We start from the raw sequence: 16,175 nt of genomic DNA, 5'->3' as shown, positions 1-16,175 counted from the left end.
TTTCACGCATATATTTGATTACCCAGCTGGGGGTAAGACTTTTGTGTAGGTGGGTCTGTGACATCACTTGTTGCTCTTTGGGACAATGGTATTGCTCCATTTCTTGTGAAACTATCAGGGAGTAAGACACATGACACAAATAGGCTATAGCTCAGTCATGCCCACTTACTCTTCCTCACTTTTGTCAAGACTAATAAAAACCCTACGGACAAGCAGTCACACGTAAGGAGAGAGTGGTTTGAGCCAGCCAATAGCAAACATAATAACTGGTGACTGTTTATTGGTTGATTCCCCTTATCTTAGTCTGTAAAAGTGTTCTATTCACATGTACTGTGGAATGTCAGAATAAATTATCAATACTTTAAAACATGATGACAGTCATTAGAAAGAAGTTTCTGTATGTGTTTTCAGTGCCCCTTCAGTCATCTGCTGTAGGTGCTTTTGCTTTTAATCTTCAGTGTGCTTCAGGTGGGGCAAAGGGTAGAAATGATGCTATTTCTTGGCTGATAGACTCTGAAACATTGCCCTTGTTACGGCCCTCTGAAATCAGTCTCCTTATCCTAAAACGGGCATGTGGTGATACCCATGTCAGTGCGTTGAAGAAGTCATGTAAAGGTCACATATGACTATGACTCATAACATCTAACATTGACATGGCACTAGCCATGAGTACAGTTTTCAACAAACCTATGAGGTAGGGCACTGTTAATCCCATTCGTAAATGATGTAACTAAGGGACAAAAAGGTTAAGTAACATGCCAAGGTTTCACAGACCTGAGGTTTTGCACACACATACCTGGCCCCATGGCCCTGTTTGAAGAACTGCCTCGGAGGTGTGAGTGTGTAGTCATTTAAAAAACGAGAGAAGTAAAGGTCTAATTTGACAGAATTGAGAGGGATGGGAACAATGACTTAGATTTTAAAAATTAGCTTTGGACTCTTCATACAGAGCCTGCCCTGGAAATTTACATAGCTATTTCTTGCAGGTACATTTGACATTCAGAAGCAATCAGATTGTATTATCTGTTCTTGGAGGGATTACTGGCTCTGTGCATCTTGAAGGTTACATTTGCAATCATCATTAATTTCATTGTTAACCATTTTCCTTCACATTAGATACAGGGTCATTTCTTCTTCTTTTCTAGTTGGGTTCCAGCAGAGATGATAATTTGTGGGATTCGATGGGACAATTAAAGTTTATTGTTCAGGAAGCCACATTAGGCACAGACAGTGAACTCGCCTTTAGGAGCTTGGCCGAACCGTGTGGATAGCTAAACCAGTATCACGGAGCAGTATTGTCTGTCCTTCCTCATTTTATTCCAAAATGCCCATTAAACTGGAGTGGGGTGAAGAATAGGGAGTGGCTTCCCGACTACATTCTGTGATTCACTCAAGGGAGTCACACTAAGCTACATGAACATAGGGAGGAAATTCCCCTGGAGCCCAGGTGAGGGAAAATCATATGAAGAAAAAGATAAATAAGGGAGGCTCATTTGCTTTTATATTTGTCTTCATCCATTTGGGTGATAACAAAATACCACAGACTTATGGCATGTTTATAAATGTGGCTTATAAACAACAGACACGTACTTCTCACAGTTCTGGAGGCTGAGAGTCTGAGATCAGGGTGCCTGCTTCGTGGGGTGAAGGCCCTCTTCTGGATCGCATACATCTGCTTGTGTCCTCCCATGGTAGAAGGGTCTAGGGAGCTCTCTGGAGCCTCTTTTATAAGGCACTAATCCCATCCGTTAAGGCTCCAGCCTCCTGAGCCAGGCACCTCCCAAAGGTTCCACCTCCTAATCCCATCATTTTTGGGGGTTAGGATTTTATGAGTATTGGGGAACACAAACATTCAGACCATAGCAATATTCAAGCAGATTTTTTATTTAAAAATTTTTAAATGTTTTTTAAAATTTATTTTTGAGAGAGAGAGAGAGAGAGAGAGCAGGAAAGTGGCAGAGAGAGAGAGGGAGACACAGAATCTGAAGCAGGCTCCAGGCTCTGAGCTGCCAGCACAGAGCCTGACACGGGGCTTGAACTCATGAGCAACAAGATCATGACTTGAGCCAAAGTCAGATGCTTAACTGACTGAGCTACCCAGGTGCCCCTCAAGCAGATTTTTTAAAAGCCATTGTGTGTAAGTGGCTCTGGTTTAAGCAAAAAGTCATTTACTGGAGCCATATCAAGAAAACAGCCATTTTGGGGATGCTACATGGATCGGGCAGAATGTTAAAATGTTGGAGGAGCCATATGCCTGGTTGTAAATACATTTTGGTTGGTGTCATATGGAAAAGGAATGGCATCCTCATTTTAAACTCTTAGTAATTAAAATATTGGGATCTTTTAAGTAGAGAGGGAAGGAATATATAATGGAATTCAAGATAGTGCACTTGACTTTCTGGCTTCCAGAGGATCACATGGGTTTAAAACACTTTTCAATTGGCTACATTTGTAAATAAACAAAACAAAACAGAAGGAGCATTTCTTTTTCCCTATACAGGAGCCCATGAAGAAATCTTTTTACCTTATAATTCACAGGCCAGAGGATCAAGTTTGAATATATCATTATTTATATCATTAATCCCTACACTATGGTATTTCCCAAGTATCAGTCATTCATGCTTTGTGCCATGAATATATTCCACCTGTATTATTTAATGCTTTTCGCTTTTTTGGTCACAAATAAATGTACTTAAAAAGAAAACATTAAATCACTACCTTTTTTTTTACATTCATTTATTTTTGATAGAGTGAGACAGAGCGTGAGCGGGGGAGGGGCAGAGAGAGGGAGACACAGAATCTGAAGCAGGCTCCAGGCTTTGAGCTGTCAGCACAGAGCCTGACATGGGGCTCAAACCCACAAACCGTGAGATCATGACCTGAGCTGAAGTCAGACACAACCGACTGAGCCACCCAGGCGCCCCTAAATCACTACCTTAAATGGAAAACTCTAGGTGCCAGAAATAGTAGAGACATCCAATAAAAGGTAAAAAATGAAAACCAAATAGTGTCATTCAATCCTAAGTAGATGCCAGTGTTTGCCCCAAACCCCTGAGTCAAAGTCCTGCCCTTGCTTTATTGAGAGAGACAGTGAGAGACAGAGAGAGACAGAGAAAGAGAGAGAAGGGGAGGGGAGGGGAGAGAAGGGAGGGGAAGGCAAGGCAAGGCAAGGCAGAGGCAGAGGCAGAGTGGAGGGGAGGGGAGGGAAGGGAAGAGAAGGGAAGGGAGAGATAGTCATTTTTCCTGCTGGGAAATTCTGTGTTATTTTAGGTTCAATCCTTATACTACCTCAAATCATTCTGCAGTTTACCCGTGGCAGTGGCTCCTACAGCCTGGGAATCTCTCGTCTAAAATATGAAGATGTTGTGCTGCCTTCAGAATTATCTTGGGGAAAGTGAAGCAGAGGAATGTTGAAATGAATTCAGGCTTGTATTAGTTCAGCCAATCCAAGTAAAGCTATTGTCTGAATTATTAACCCTAAAGTATTCATCTGGTCCTTAGAAAACCTTTCAGATTGCTCTGTAGAAAGGACCATGGGTAATTTTTACCTAAGTTGTTATCTTTAGAGGAAGGTGTGGTTATCCCTGGACTTTAAAACAGACTACTTAGAAAATGGCCCTAAATGAGCCTTGCTTCATCCTTGACACATACCCGTTGGTTTGAAATATCAGACAGCTTTGGACCTCTTTCAAACACCCGTTAGAGGATCATTGGGACTAATGTCCCTTTCTCAGTTACCAAGATGACATTTCCTTATATATGCAATCTCCATGATTAATATAGGATTATTATATTTTTTATTCTGTTGGGAAAAGTAAAAGGTATCTTTTCTTCTCCCAGTTTAACATAAATAAGGAGACTTAGTGTGTTTTCATATAACGAAAAGGGATCTTCCAATTCACAGACATAATTAGAGTTATCAATGTGAACAATAAATTAATCTGCATCAGAAGGTTTTGCTGATTATCTGATCGCATAATTTCCACATATTCTGATTACGTTTTTCTGATGTTCTTTACATTATATGAATTCTTAATCAAGATGATTCTATTAGCAGTGTCTCTTCTGTGTACAATGAGTCTTGTAATAGAGCTCAGCTTGATGAAAGTTTTAATAGACTTGAATATGGGGGAAAAAACTGGCTTCCTCTTTTTTAAAATATTATAGTTAAATGTTAAAATTAAGCATTATAGCTGCAAATAGGCATCAAGATCCTAAACGTGGCTTGTGTGGCTGGAGAAATGTCACCACTGTTTGCTGTTCAGTGTGCTGGTGAACTTCAGAAAACTTCTGGTAAGATTTTAGCCTGGTTAGGTGCTCACGGTCAGGCAGAAGTCGGGGCAGATTGTGGGAACCGCTGTTCACACTAACGTTACTGTGGGGTCTGGGTCTCCGAGGGGCTGCCATGCCATTCCAGCCAGGACCGTGTTGTGGGCAGGATCGGCCACTATTTGGTGGCTTAGAGGAAACCACCTTTATTTGCAGATTTCATCGCGTGGTGCCCTGATGCATTTCATTAGTAGATTGTGGCCAGGGCTGATCACTAACAGTTTTGCCGTGGCTTATTTAGATGCAGTCTGTAGTTGTCCTACTCTGTCCCGGGCTCTGTTTTGGAAACCAGATCTAGCTTTAGAAGTGTGGCCTGGTTTTAGGAATAAGATTAGTGAAGGTCAGGATAGTTAGATCCTCAAGGGTGTGGGTCATGTCTGTTTACACATCAGGATACACTTGGCAGGCACTCAGTAAGTAATATGGCAGATCAATGAGGGAACGGAGTTAAACTGGGCAACTGATATTTTTGGCATCATATCATTGTTGCTTGGTGACAGGAAACCACAACAAGATGGGGGGAGGGCAGCAAATGTGTGTGTGTATGTGTGTGTGTGTGTGTGTGCACGCGCGCATGCACGTGTGTGTTTTATACCTTACTTAAGTAATAGAATCAATTCCAGTTTTTGGAACTAGAAGAGAATACAGAGAGTTATCTTGGAGTGAGTGACTGGTTTCTCACAATAAGTTTCCCTGACTGAAAAAGATAGTTACAGTCTCTTGAGAGACAGAAAAAAAGATGTCCAGGACTTCTGTTCCTTTCCTTTTTGTGTCTGGCAAGAAAAAAGAGCCTGTGAGACTTAGAATAAAGGGAAGCCATGTGGAAAACAGATAGTTTTCTTCCAGACTTCAGTCTCGAGGATTAGTAGAACATACTAGGAAATAAGGTTCTTTCTCTTGGGAAATTACCAATGCTGGCAGCTTGAAATAGCATGAAAAAGACTTAGTAGCAGCAGGTCTTCAGATAGTTTGCTAGAGAGTCAAAGGGCCCAAGTTGAGTGAAAGCAGAAAGAACGCCAGAATTATATTAGAAAGTGATTAAAACAGTGCAGTTTGGAACAGAAAGGCAGCCGACACGTTCTTAGCACCTACTATGTGTCAGGCCGTGGGATATGCATATAAATAGTAAGCACTTTTGAGACAACTGTTATTTGAGATGTCTTATATTTTATAGATACCATTATCCCCATTTTACAAATAAGGAAATTGAAGTTTATAAGGAGTCTGTAATTAATCCAAAACCACTCTAAGAGCTCATATGTGCAGTGCATCTAGAGTTTGAACCCAGGCCTGATTTCCCCAGGTTAAGCAGTCCCTTGCCTTTCTTATAATTGTATTCTATATTTAGGAATTATCCCGAGTGGTTCATAGCTTTTACCATTTTTAAGGAAAGAGTTCTATTTTTATAGGGAAGGTAACATTGGATTGTGGATTCAGTGTTTTGCATTTTAGCTAAGCTGTACCCGGGTGTGTCTGTGTGTTTTCATGGAGGTGGGGAGTGCTGGGGCAGGGGGATATCCAGGTGGTCCAAATCCTTAATATTTGAAGTGTGGTTCCCAGACCAGCTTCATCGGCATCACCTGGGAGTTGGCTAGAACCATAGAGTTCGGGCTCCACTGCAAACTTCCTGAATGACTGCATTTTTTTTTTTTTATTAAAATTTTTTTTCAACGTTTTTTATTTATTTTTGGGACAGAGCATGAACGGGGGAGGGGCAGAGAGAGAGGGAGACACAGAATCGGAAACAGGCTCCAGGCTCCAAGCCATCAGCCCAGAGCCTGACGCGGGGCTCGAACTCACGGACCGCGAGATCGTGACCTGGCTGAAGTCGGACGCTTAACCGACTGCACCACCCAGGCGCCCCGACTGTCTGCATTTTTAATAGAATCCCTAGGTACTGTGTGTGCAGGTGAAAGTTTCAGAAACTCTGGCCCCAACCACTGTACTTTTGAGGCAACTGTCTGAGTGGTTGGCATGCTGTGCAAAAGCAGTAATATTAGTGATGGTAATAATTTATTATCCCAGTTTGTTGAGTGCCTCCTATATACCAGATGATATGCTGAGTGTTTGTCATAGATTTTCTTATTTTAAAATTTTCAGTGACCCTATGAGGTGGGTATTTCTGTTCCTATTTTAGAGACGAGAAAGCAGAGCTGTAGAGAGGTTAATAAGTAACTTGGACAAAATCAGAGAGCTCCGATGTGAACCCAGGTGTATCCGATTCCAGGCTGATACCCTTAACCACCATTTGATGCTGTCCAGCTTACCTTAAAAGCCAGGCTCTGTTAGTTACCAACATCAGGACGGTGATAGTAGGGAGGTCTGACTTGCGGCGTAGAGCACTGCCAGTTCACAACCTCTGTTCTGTGAAGTGAATCATGTTTTATTGACTCTAAAGAGTGAGACAAAAATGAAGTTCTCTGTCTTGAATAATATCTGGCAGTGTTTCTGTTATGCTTTGTGTATTTTTTTCTTGGAGCAGGATAAAATATATAAACAAAAGAACTTAGGAAGCATTTTTGTTTGTGGATTCCATTCTAACTTTAAACATAACTATTTCAACTTTTACTGATAATTAGCTATGATTTAGTGATACTGATAATATTGAAAGAGGACATTTATAGGGATAACCAGTGATGCCATGAAAGATGTTGATTGCAGCTAACAAAGAGGGGAACATTGGTGAGTATGTAAGTTCATATGATCTTTTAAAAAAAAATTTTAATATTTATCTTTGATAGAGAGAGGGCAGGAGTAGGGGAGGAACAGAGAGAGAGCACGCGCAGGAGTAGGGGAGGGACAGAGAGAGAGAGAGAGAGAGAGAGAGAGAGGGAGAATTTGAAGCAGGCTCCAGACTCCAGGCTGTCAGCATTGAGCCTGACGCGGGGCTTAAACCCATGAACCGCGAGATCATGACCTGAGCCAAAGTTAGACGCTTAACCGACTGAGCCACCCAGGTGCCCCAAAGTTCTTATCTTTAATTTTAGTTTATTTCTTCAAAGACTGTTTTTTCTTGCTTTTGTCCTTTCTTTCATGATTCAGTAGGTGGTTGGTCTAGGCACATGGAGTTGGCAGTGTTTGTTAGCATGTCCTTACCATGCTTTAAAATAATCCTCTCTGCTAAGTTATCTTTTGTTCCCTAGAACAATGCGTTGACTTTACCCTGAGTATACAGAGTCCTTGGCTTTCCATTCCATCTTTATGGAGGTTGAAAGGATCAAGGGTGCTATTATATAATTGGTTTTTTTAAATTGTTTTACTTTTTAATAGACTTTTGGGGGGGAAAGGAGGTAGAAGTGTGATGTGTGTGTGTGTGTGTGTGTGTGTGTGTGTGTTTTGGGATTTTGGGGAGAGGAAGGAGAAAGATAAGAGTCAGATCTGCCTGAACCTAAAAGGTTTCTTCTTCGTTATGTCCCAGGATATGAACATGCTGATACTTCCTTAAAGTCCTTAGTACTGAGAGTCAAAAAATAGGCTTAATGTACAGTTTAGAGCTACTACGGGGAAAGATGCTGTATAATATATACTAAAGGGAATTGGTAAAGAGTGCTGTTTACCCTGGAAACACAGCCTTCATTCATGTTCACTGGTTTTATGGTATTCCAGTAACACTGCTCTGTCTTGTTGAGGCTGCTTACCTGGCCGTGTCAAATAGGTAAAGCTGTCTCTCTATCAACTCATTAAGAAAAGCCAAAATAGAAGTCTTGTTCTCATTAAACATTCTTACGTTCTTCCTTTCCACACAGTTCTAAAAAAAACCTGTTTTTTAAATTCCCAGGCGTTTCTGGTGGTGTGCTAGTTAACACTTAACACCTGGCTCTCGGGAGGGGGCAGGAAACTTGGTTCGCACTGTCTGCAGACTGCCATGGTGAGGTGCTCCCACCAGCACTGGACGTGGGAAGAGAGGCCCACCCTTGTCTTTTGCTGGCAGTGTAGCCTAGCTCAGCACACCGCTGATTTTGGCACTGAGAGATTTGAAAGGAAAGAGGCGGTTAGAGGGAGGCAGTGGTGAGGCAGGAAAACTAAAGAATGGAGAAAGCAATTAGAAACTTCAAGCAAGTTGGGAGGTGAGGGTTTCTGGTTCAAGGGAATTTGGGTGAACGTGTCCATTCTTTTCACTGGAACTGCAGAGATGAAAACCTTCACGGAAAAGTGGAGAGGGGGTAATCTTCACTGAGAGAAGGAAATGGCTAACCCCTAATTGTTCAGACTCTAAAGCATGTCTGCCAAATTTGGTGATGTTTGGAGCAACTCCAAGGAAGGTTCAAGGACAGCTCCCCTAGTGCCCCGACTGGTGGGGGCTCTGCAAAGCTGAGGCAGAAAGCCCTTACTTGGAACAGAGAGCTTGAAGGCACAGGTGGGTCTCCCCAGAAGTAGGGCTTGCTCCGAGAGTTTGAGGTTTTCTTTGTGTCTTGGGTTATCCGCGCTTTTTTTCTTTCTATAATTTAAGTGTATAAAACTGTCTTTTTGTGTGTGTGATAATTATCACAGTTGTGAGTAATAACAAACCTTATATTCATTGATTTACTAACTTTATACAGTATCTGTTGACTCCTAGATATGAAAATTAAAAAAAAAAATGAACAGTCCTACTTCCTCTCATCTTTTCATCCAATCTCTTGGTTATATTGTTGTTTTTATACTAAGATCTATAATTTTCTTTTTGCATAGTTACTATACCTGTATTGACTTTATTTTCTAGATTTATTGAGATAGAAGTGACATATAACATTGTGTAAGTTTAAAATGTACACCTTTAGGGGTGCCTGGGTGACTCAGCCGGTTAAATGTCTTTTTTTTTTTTTTAATATTGAGAGAGCACATGCATGAGTGGGGGGAAGGGCAGAGAGAGGGGGACTACAGGATCAGGATCCCTGACAACAGGGAGCCAGCTCCTTAAGGGGCTGAACTCAAGAACTGTGAGATCATGCCCTGAGGCGAAGTCGGAGGCTTACTGAGCCACTCAGGCGCCCAAGCATTTGAATCTTGATCTCAGCTCAGGTCTTGATCCTGGGGTTGTTAGTTCAAGCCCTGCATTGGGCTCCATGCTGGGTGTGGAGCGTACTTAAACAAAATTGAATATAGAGTGTACACCTTCCCCTCCCCTCTTTCTTGAATGTTTTTATTATTGCACTGGTCAATTGAACTTAAAAGGAGAAAATGGAGAGGTTAAAGGTATCAGAGGGCTGTGGTCCTTTTACACACTTCACATGTGTAGTCATAATTTTGTTTATGGCTGTATTTGAGTAGGGCTGTATTTATTTTCCAGCTTTAATGAGCCATAATTGGTGTATATTACCATTGTGTAGGTTTAAGGTCTACGTGATGATTTGAATACGTGTCTTGTCGAATGACTTTTAAAATAAGGGTCGTTAACACCTTCATCACTTCAAATATTATTTGTGGTGAGATTTATAACTTTTTCATAACATGCTGTACACCATCATTGCCTGGCTCCATTTCATATTTAAAGTATATTCCAAAAAGGAACAGCAAAGGAAAATATCAAACCAGGAAGCCTGAAAAAATGAAATGGTAGAATTCAGATCACCTGGTTATTAGAAACCATAATTGAAATGGGATAGATTCATTCATTAGAAGGAAACTGTTTTGAATATGAGCCACCTAAAAGTGATTACAGGTGAATGCATGCTAAAGCTCAGCAGAGGTGGTAATTAATATGAAAGATGGAGTTTTTACTTTTAATTTTGTCTTCTGTGGGCTGAACTGTTTAATTAAACAAACCTGTGTTACTTTCACAATGGTTAAGACATCTCAGCCTATATCCATTTATTATAATGAGACACAGATGGGTGTTCCTCATGGTAAACAGGGACTCTGGTTAGCTCCCTGGTTTTTGCTAAACAGTGGCTAAAAGAACGTCTTGAGATACTGTAATAACATGATATGTGTCTTGAATTTGTCCAGAGCTTTGGAGTTTGTATTTTTGTATTTTTCTTTTTAAAGTTATTTGTTTGAGGGAGGGAGGGGCAGAGAGAGGGGGAGACCATCTCAAGCAGGCTCTACACTGTCAGTGCGGAGCCCAATGTGGGGCTCGAACTCACTCACGAACCGTGAGATCGTGACCTGAGCAGAAATCAAGAGTCAGATGCTCAATCGACCGAGCCACCCAGGCGCCCCTGTATTTTTCTTTTGATTCTCATGCAGCTTCATGACATTATTATTTTATGTGACTTTTATTGCTTGTTTTACAGATGAAGAAAATAAGGCTCAGGGAAATTAAGCTCCTTGCTAAACATCACACCATCCTGTATTCTTTCAATCATTTTTTAAGTAAAATAATTGTTTCTCAATGTATTAGTCTCTTCAATAGAGAATTCTATTCAGTAGAATCTATATGAATTAAGGCAATTTGAAAATCATATTCAATATCTTACTGGAAGGATTAGAGGAATGTAACTCATTTTAGGAAGATTTTCGCCTTTAAAATGACATAGTTGGGAAAAATTGCTTGTGTGGAGTAGTGTGCTCTGGAGTAGCTGGGGCGGTTGGACAACAGTTCAGAGTTCACTTAATTATCTCGGTGCAACAGCTGTGAACCACCAGTCTGTTTTGGTTCTATCCTGAAATCCTGCTTCTTCATACAAATGAGGGTGGTAGACTGTGGGGATCTGTGGGGATTACAGGACCCTAAGATTCAAGATAAATGGAAGTGTTTGAAGTGGGAGTCAGGTGTTTACACATGGTCTGCTGGTGGCAGATGACTCCGTTTTCCTCTTTGTGAGTCTGTGTGTCAAAGTGGCTGACCTATGCACATATGGATGCAATTGGTATTGCATTTGGGTGATTTTAATGCTTACACCTGGCTTGGTGTTAGTATTTTTGCCTGGGGTGCCCTCTCCGTAGGATACATTGGCTGGATGTTAATATCTGAGGTCTGACATTCGACTTTTGAGGGCAAGTGGGTAACCATGGTGTAGCCGTGTGCCCACTATCATAACTGTCGAGGTCTAAAGCAACATGTCCAGCTTCTTGAGGATAGATGCCATCCTCTACCTCCTATTTTCCTGTGTAACTTGAATATAGTAGTATGCTTCCATTCCACATGCTTTCATTGAGAAAAGTTTAGCCTGATGATGATGAGTAATCTGGAAATGGATCACATTGTAATTTCAGAGCTATAGTGCAAGTTGAGATAGATGGGAAGCCTGATAATAGCTTTTCTAAGTGCTTTGGAAACTAATCACGATGTCAGGTTTGTTGCTTAAAAACTGGCAAGTGGAATCTAGTTATTAGCATTTCCCAAATTAGTCTCCTGAGATACAGTTCTCTCTGAATGGCCCTCGAAGGGTTTCGTGATTAAGTAAGTTTGGGAAGCAATGCAAAAAACTTAATAGATTGAATGTGAACATATTAAAAATTCAGAAATCCTGCAGTATACGATTCTAGTGATGTTTATGTAGGTTGACCATCCTAAAACTTTACCCTGGAACGTCGTTTTGTGAAACGTTTTATGTTCTCTGGCACATGTTGGCAAAAGCTGATTTTTTTTTTTTCATTGCCATGCTAGCGCTGATGGGTGGATAAATCCCGTATGTATAAGTATGTGTTAGCATCTTAACATGATGTAGAATTAAAATCCTCTTGATCTATTTAGAGGACAAAAGTCTATTTCACTATCTAGGCAAGGGAGATGATCTCCAGATCTCACTTTGGATATTCTTTTCTTTATATCCACATGACTAGTAACCTGAAAGTTCAAAAAGTTTGATTTCCTTTCTTGAACCCTGTGGGATTATAAAGGAGGAAAACAGGCAAAGGTGGCAGCCAGATGGGGAAGTGGAAACAAAGGTTCTCAGCAACATGTAAGTTACTACATTTCCTCAATTGTGGGCATTGGGTTCTGCTTTCCTTAACGTTTGTATCTTGAATCTTTTGTGGCCTTCCTTATAGAAAAAAAACCTAAAGGTTTGTTTTCGGGAAGAGTTCAAGGGGAGGTTGCACATTTTACCCTGCCTGTTGATAAACCCCAACGTCTGATCAAGTGGTACTTCTGGTGTGCAGGGCCTCTTACTCATTCCTGGGCAGCTCCTCGGCAAGATGCCTGTAAAAAGCATTTGCTTGCATTTGTTGTTCTGCTTGGAAGGGTGAACAGCGTCTCTCTTAGCCGCTCTGTCTGGATATTTTGTTGTGGCTGTGGGCACTGTTCGCCTGGCCTCTCACTTTGTGGCCAAGGGGTGGGACTCTGCGGAGAGGACCAGTCTTGTTAACGTTCGTTTGCTGGTGCGGGAGCTTGCTCATCCCCAGCGTCTTGCCCCCCTCCTTCCCTTCTGGAAAGAGTGAGCTTATCCTAAAAAGAGTGGTCGTCCCTGCACTTCTCAGCCTGCATCAGGCATACTCTCGAGAGCCTGTTTCTGACTGGGTGAAGTCTAAATCCTACTGTCTCCTTTTCAGGTAAGAGAACATACTGAAAAATGGCTGTATGAGTGGCAGTTAAGATTTACAAAGGGGGGTAGTTTTGGGTAAGTTTGCTTTTTTTTTTTAAATAGCTTGTAGAAGGGCTACCACAATTTTGCTTTCATGGTCCCTGAAGGGGTAGTGGTAGAAAAGAAAATACTGTTGTCTTTAAATTTCTCACGCCACTCAAACTTTTTTATGAAGATTGTTTTATTTATTATTTTTTTCTTCAGACTTTCTAATAACGGAGAAACCCAAGACAAAATTAAGACAAAGTGTATTAGACACTGTCTTGCGGTAATTCTGGCATTAGATACGGATTTATTGTCTCTTTAAAAAAAATTCCCTAAACCTAACTGTAACTCAAGTAGATTTTTCAGTAGGGCATTTCTCATATGATTTGATTGGTAGTATTTTTCTGTGTCATTTAGCATTTTGCAAATCTGTTCTAAAAATTACGTATGTGGGGGCAGGGGGAATATGGGAAATCTCTGTACCTTTCATCCAGTTTTACTACGAATCTAAAACTACTCTAAAAAATAAAGTCTAGCAAAAAAATTTTTTAACCAGTCTCTTAAATATTTTCTGTGAATACTTCAGTATGATGCAATAAAGCACAGAGTGTTGAACATTGAATATTTTTTCCATCATGCATAAATTGCTACAAAGTTAATTGATTTTTATTTTTTGTAATTAGCAATAAAACTATAGGACCTATTACAATACTATGTTTGGATTTCCACATTTTTGGTTCAACTGTATTAAGGTAGGCAGAATGATTGTTTTTGAAAGTCTCTTCTTAAATAAGTGAGGATGAAAATTTACTTTGTACCTACTGGAAATGTACTGATCCATTGTCTTGGAAGGTTAATCAGACACCATGTAAAATTCCTTCCTGAAGTAATAGAATGGAAATTAATAACTTCAGATTTGGTTTATGTGTTTGGTGACAGTCTTTTTAAAAACCATTTTCCTGTGATGACCCGTATTCAGGGACAAAGGAGTGATGGTGAAGTATAAAACTTGCAGTTAGCACAGAAGAACTGGCTTCTGATGGCTTTAGAAAAATACTTCATGTTTGTGTACTTTATTTTGTCAGGGATGTTTTAGTACCTTTAAAGACATGTCACTATGAAAAAAGGTGAAACCTTTAGCTTTGTGTGAACCACGACAAGCCACAGATATGAGCATTAAACAGTTTTTATTATAATGATTGAAATAAACAAAACATCATTAAAATAAATCAATTTTAGACAGATGTGTACATGAATAAAATGTGACATTCTGTGGCTATTTTTAAGGGGATTGAAGAACTTTCACAGCTGGCTCTTACTGTTGGAACAGACAGCTGCCTGAACTCTTGATTGTTACCTGTTGAAGAAAACCCTTTATACGCTTCTTCAATCGAACAGCAATTACATGCAAAGTGATCCACTCTCCAGAGACAGGCAGAATATTGCAGGATATGAAACCTGGCCAGATGTTCAAAACTGGTTCAACTGTGTTTCATTTTGATAGACTTGGTGGGGGCTGGTGGGGGGGCATGCTTTGGGGCTGGAGGTGGTTGTGCTGCACAGATGGAGGCTAGGACTGAAGCCTCCCAAAGAGGGGCCGTTGTCGGAGGAAGGTGCTTACAGCGGACCAGTGTCCAGGGTTTACTACTCACCTATTTGCCTGTACCTGTCTTCTGTGTCTGAAGTTAAAGCTCTGCTATTGAGGGGTGCCTGGGTAGCTCAGTCCGTTAAGTGTCGGGACTCTTGATTTCAGGTCTTGTCATGATCCCAGGGTCATGGGGTCGGGCCCATGCTGTGTGTGGAGGCTGCTTAAGATTCTCTCTCTCCCTTGCCCTGTGCTCTCCCCTGCGTGCATGTCCTCTCTCCCCTCTCCCCTCCCACCCCCGCAAAACAAAAACTATTGAGAAGCTTTGAGTTATCAAGGCTTGGTCTGCAGGCTTGTAAGCTCTCTCCCTGCTTCTCACACTTGAATGTGAATATGAATCACCTGTGATTGGGTTAAATGGTAAATTCTAACAGCAGGTGTTGGATGAGGCCTGAGATTTTGTAGTTCTAACAAGCCCCCAGGTGTTGCTAATGCTCCGGGTTCAGCGACCACACTTTGCCTGGTGAGGAGCCTCAGTATCAATACCTACTCGGGTGGTTATTTTTAACATATTAGACATGGTCTAGTCAGCACCAGCTGATCAGTTTGCAAAGCCAATAACTGAGCATGCAATGGAGGTGAATTGATGAACTGTAGACACTGGCCCGTTCATAGATGATGTAAGTGATGTGTGACCTACTGGTTTCTCTGGAAGGAACGTGGGGCATTGTAACCTGCGATGAGGTGCTCTAGCAGTTCCTTCCTGGGACTCCTGGTCGCCTGAAGCCCTGCCCCTTGCCCCTTCAGTACAAACCTCTTTCTCTGCTCTGCTGCCACTACCCACACCTCCTCTGCTTCTTCTGCTGTCACTTCCCACCCATTAGGAGCCTTTTACTGCCTTGGGTTTGACTCATGTCTTGGACCTGGGTCTTCGGACAGCATCTTCTGCACAGCCTGTCTTGCAGCTGCCCTACTTCAGCTCACTGATTTTCTTTTTTAATTTTTAAGATTTTATTTTATTAAAAAAAATGTTAATGCTTATTTTTGGGAGAGAGAGAGAGAGAGAGAGAGAGAGAGAGAGTGAGTCAGGGAGGGGCAGAGAGGGAGACAGAATCTGAAGCAGGCTCTAGGTTCTGACCTGTCAGCACAGAGCCCAGTGTGGAACTTGCACCCACGAACCGTGAGATCATGAGCCGAGGTCAGATGCTGAACCTACTGAGCCTCCTGGGTGCCTTGATTTTTTTTTTTTTTTTTCCAATAATCCCCCACACTCAGCTCGTGGTATGAACTCACGACCCCGGAATCCACATTCTCCACTGACTGAGCCAGCCAGATGCGCCTCGCTGATTTTAGATCTAGAAACTGCAGGTAGCTACTTCTCTTGCACTCAACACACAGTTTTCCCATGTAATCAACCAGTTTCAGGCAGATGTGTGTGTATGTGTATGTTTAAAACAGCTTCCATGTCTCAGCTTGTTATATTTGTGCTTTGAATTTTCAACTTAAATGTTCTTCCTGTGTCCTAGATACCATGTAAACTCTTGAAGAGAGTGGTCATTGGGGTGGCAGTGTGATAGTTTATATTCTTCAGTGATTCCTTTCCCATTTTCTTCAGTGTTTTAAAGGAGAATGTCACACATTTGGTAATTGGAGTTTTACAATGTAGAACTCTGTTCACCACCTATATTCCACCATTAATATTTTATATCCTCACATATCCATCTACCTTTCCCTGATCCATCTCACTGTCTTAATTTTGATGCCTTTAAAAACAAACTACAGGCATCAGTTTGCATATTTCAACATGTTTATTTCAACTAGAGCTCAAT

At 41.3% G+C, this 16,175-nt stretch overlaps 1 protein-coding gene across 15 annotated transcripts in view; it reads left to right on the top strand.

The window, feature by feature from the left end:
- The window catches only part of PLCB4 (phospholipase C beta 4), a 420,239-nt gene that overhangs the window by 97,613 nt on the left and 306,451 nt on the right, over positions 1 to 16,175 (top strand). Inside the window, exon 1 of one of the 15 annotated variants that reach the window (XM_078444264.2) lies at positions 12,338 to 12,744. The exons of the other annotated variants lie outside the window; for them this stretch is intronic. The gene's annotated coding sequence lies outside the window, so the exon portion shown is untranslated. Of the gene's footprint in view, positions 1 to 12,337; positions 12,745 to 16,175 lie in introns of those variants that run through there. 15 annotated transcript variants of the gene reach the window in all.

This window comes from Panthera onca, chromosome A3 (genome assembly GCF_046562875.1).
Source record: "Panthera onca isolate mPanOnc1 chromosome A3, mPanOnc1 haplotype 2, whole genome shotgun sequence".
In the NCBI taxonomy this organism is placed as follows: domain Eukaryota; kingdom Metazoa; phylum Chordata; class Mammalia; order Carnivora; family Felidae; genus Panthera; species Panthera onca.
Note: the sequence above shows the minus strand (reverse complement) of the source record. Positions and strands in the feature narration are given on the sequence as shown.